The sequence below is a fragment of the Morus notabilis genome, unplaced genomic scaffold (assembly GCF_000414095.1).
Source record: "Morus notabilis unplaced genomic scaffold, ASM41409v2 Scaffold212, whole genome shotgun sequence".
Lineage (NCBI taxonomy): Eukaryota > Viridiplantae > Streptophyta > Magnoliopsida > Rosales > Moraceae > Morus > Morus notabilis.
The window spans coordinates 97169-101408 of NW_010361298.1; positions in this window are offsets into that span (position 1 = coordinate 97169).

A 4240-nucleotide genomic window follows, 5' to 3' on the forward strand; every position below is an offset into this window, starting at 1 on the left:
GATAATCAAAATGTTAAGGAGGTGAATGCCATCAGTACTCGTAGTGGTAAGATTATGGAAGAACCGTCAACAAGTGCCACCACTTTGAGTAGTAAGGAAGTAGTCCCTGAGAAAGATGAGCCAACAAATGTTCCGGTAAAGGTGCCTTTTCCCCAAGCTCTACGTCCAACTGGGAAAATACCGGAACACCAAAGTGAGATCCTAGAGCACTTGACTCAAGTGAAGATTAATCTTCCTTTGCTTCATGTTATCAAGCAAGTGCCTGCTTATGCTAAGGTTATCAAGGATCTGTGCACTATCAAAAGGAAGCACCATGTCAAGAAGACAACATTCTTGACAGAACAGGTAAGCGCGGTGATCGACCAGAAAACACCGCTCAAGTACAAGGATCCTGGTTGTCCCACAATTTCCTGTCAGATTGGGACACATGAGTTCAGCCAAGCTTTGCTTGATCTAGGAGCGAGTGTTAACCTCATGCCATACTCTGTCTACTCGTAACTTGGTCTTGGAGAAATTAAGCCTACATCAGTGGTTCTGCAGCTGGCTGATCGATTGATCAAGAAGCCTCGGGGGATAGTTGAGGATGTTTTGGTTCAAGTTGATAAGTTCTATTACCCCGTTGACTTTCTAGTCTTGGATACTCAACCCGTGGGGAGTATGTAGTCCAAGATTCCCATCATCCTTAGAAGACCTTTTCTTGCTACAGCCAATGCTCTCATCAACTGTAGGAATGGTCTGATGAAGATATCCTTTGGGAACATGACTTTGGAGGTGAATGTTTTTCACATTGCAAAGCAACCACGTGATGCTGACGAGTGCCACCAAACATTTTTAATTGACACACTCGTCTCGGAGGAGGTTCAGTTGTGTAGCAATTCTAATGATCTTGATGATTTCCTCCGCATTTCTGAATCTGAGAGTTCCGGTCCTTGTGAGTTGGCCAATAATGTCACTATTTTTAAAGACTCACAAGGCAGAGGAACCTAGTTTTGGCAACCACGCTTTGAAGAGCTACCTAGAGAAAAAGAAAAGCCAAAACCATCCACCGAAGAGACCCCAAACCTCAAGCTGGCTCAACTGCCTGAAAATCTGAAACATGTCTTCCTGGGAGCTGGTGATACCTTTCCTATCATCATTTCGTCTAAACTTGATGCATTTCAAGAGCAGCGGTTAGTTGACATGCTGCGTGAACACAAATCAGCATTAGGTTGGACGATTGCTGACATTAAGGGTATTAGCCCCTTAATTTGCTCTCATCACATCAACTTGGAAGACGAGGTTAATTCACGAAGGGATCCCCAAAGGAGACTGAACCCGACGATGAAAGAGGTCGTGAAGAATGAAGTCTTGAAGCTTCTAGATGTAGGAATCATCTATCCAGTCGCTGATAGCAAGTGGGTTAGTCCAACTCAGGTGGTGCCTAAGAAATCAGGGGTGACAGTGGTGGAAAATGAGAAAGGGGCTCTTATTCCCACAAGGACTGTGACGGGTTGGCGAATGTGCATTGACTATCGAAAGCTGAACGCCGCCACCCGCAAGGATCACTTCCCACTTTAATTCATTGACCAAATCCTAAAACGTGTGGCTGGTCATCCTTACTATTGCTTTCTTGATGGCTACTCAGGCTATTATCAGATCGAGATCACATTAGAGGATCAGGATAAAACTACATTTACCTGTCCTTTTGGTACTTATGCTTTTCGGCGTATGCCATTTGGGCTGTGTAATGCACCAGCCACCTTCCAGAGGTGCATGATGAGCATTTTTAGCGACATGGTCGAGAAGTGTATGGAAGTGTTCATGGATGATTTGACCATCTTCGGTGACTCCTTTGACTCGTGCCTTCTCAACTTAGAAGCTGTACTTAAGAGATGTGAAGAGAAGAGTCTCGTGCTTAACTGGGAGAAGTGTCATTTAATGGTGCCATCTGGCATAGTCTTAGGGCATGTTGTTTCTAAAAGAGGGATTGAGGTTGATCAGTCTAAAATTGAACTTATCTCAAAGTTGCCCACCCCCAAGACTGTCAAAGACATTCGGTCTTTTCTGGGGCATGCTGGTTTTTACAGGAGGTTCATACAAAACTTTTCAGCAATTTGTCGTCTGCTTTGTAACCTCCTGGCTAAAGATGCCGTGTTCGATTGGACACAAAAGTGTGAGGATTCTTTCCGAATGCTTGTGGTGAAGTTGACTTCCGCCCCCATCATTCAGTCACCAGATTGGAGCTTACCATTTGAGATCATGTGTGACGCAAGCGATTATGCTGTGGGGGCCGTCCTTGGTCAACGAAGGGAAGGGAAGCCCTTTGTTGTGTATTACACAAGTAGAACTCTAAATAGTGCTCAAATAAATTACTCAACCATTGAGAAAGAGTTGCTCGCTGTGGTCTTTGCACTTGACAAGTTCCATGCATATCTGATCGGTTCACCCATCACCGTCTTTACAGATCATGTCGCCCTCAAGTATCTCCTTTCCAAAAAGGATGCTAAGGTGCGATTAATTAGGTGGATCCTTCTATTGCAGGAATTTGACTTGACCATCAAGGACAAGAAAGGTGTCAAGAATGTCGTTGCCGACCATCTGTCTCGACTCGAGTTCAATGATCCCACCGATGGCGCCCTGCCATGTGATAACTTCCCTGATGAAAATCTTTTCATCGTCACTAAGCTGCCTTGGTACGCTCATATCGTAAACTACTTGGTGACGGGCAAACTTCCTTCTAATTGGAATGTACAAGATAAACGCAAGTTCTTGGTCGAGTACGAAACTTCTATTGGGATGACCCATATCTTTTCAAGTACTGTCCCGACCAAATCATGAGACGATGCATTCCTGATGATGAGATTACTAGTGTTTTGAACTTCTGTCATAATGATGCATGTGGTGGTCATTTTTCTGTGAAAAAGACCGTCGCAAAAATCTTACAGTGTGGTCTTTATTGGCCTACTTTGTTCAAGGACACTAATCAATTCTGTCATTCCTGTGTCCAGTGCCAGAAGTTAGGTTCTTTGTCCCGCTGCCATATGATGCCTTTGAACCCGATTCTCGTGATAGGAATATTCGATTGTTGGGGGATCGACTTTATGGAACCATTTCCGCCTTCTTCTAGGTACCTTTACGTCCTCCTCACTGTGGATTACGTTTCTAAATGGGTTAAAGCCGTGCCATGTTGAACCAATGATAATGCAACAGTTGTTAAGTTCTTGAAGGAGAATGTGTTATCTAGGTTTGGCACTCCACGTGCTATCATTAGTGATTAAGGCACTCATTTCTACAACCATTCATTTGAGGCTCTTATGCGCAAGTATGGTGTCTTTCATAAGGTTGCTACTGCCTATCATCCACAAACGAATGGCCAAGCTGAGTTGGCGAATAGGGAGATCAAACAAATTCTGGAAAAGACGGTAAACCCCGACCGCAAGGATTGGTCCTTACGTCTTCTTGACGCTCTCTAAGCATACCACACTGCTTACAAATCCCCTCTTGGGATGTCACCCTATAGGCTTGTCTTTGGAAAAGCCTGTCCTTTACCTATCGAGTTCGAACATAAAGCTTATTGGGCCGTCAAGGCCCTTAACTTTGATCTCAAAGCTGCAGGTATTCAAAGAAAGCTCCAATTGTTTGAGATTGAGGAGTTAAGGAACGACGCATACGACAATTCCAGGATCTACAAGGCAAAAATGAAAGCGGCTCATGACAAGGAGATCTTGAGAAAGAATTTTAAGCCAAATCAGCAGGTGCATCTTTATGACTCCCGTTTGCATCTCCACCTAGGTAAGTTAAGGTCGCGGTGGATTGGTCCATTTGTGGTGAAATAAGTTTTTCCCAACAGTGCTGTCGAGGTCGAGGACCCGAGCGATGGGAAAGTATTCAGAGTCAATGCCCAGAAACTGAAGCATTACATTGAACATGTGAGCGAGGCTGAAGAGATCATTCTCGAGGCTCTAGTTTACCAAAATTGACAAGTTTGCTTCCAACCCTTTTATATCATATTTTTGTTTCTTTGTGTCGTTTGGTTTGATTTTGTGTGCTTTTATATTTGTTTGTGTTTTGGAGAATCAGTTCAGGAGGCTCGGCTTAGTTCTAATGTTCATCATCCAGGTGTTCTCTTTCCTTGTCTTCTTCGTATTGCATATATTTTTAGACATTAAGGACACTGTCTGATTTTGGGTTAGGGGTGGTGAGCATATTCATGCATAAGATTTATTTTTGTCTTGTTGTTATTTTGGGTCAAAATTTTTGC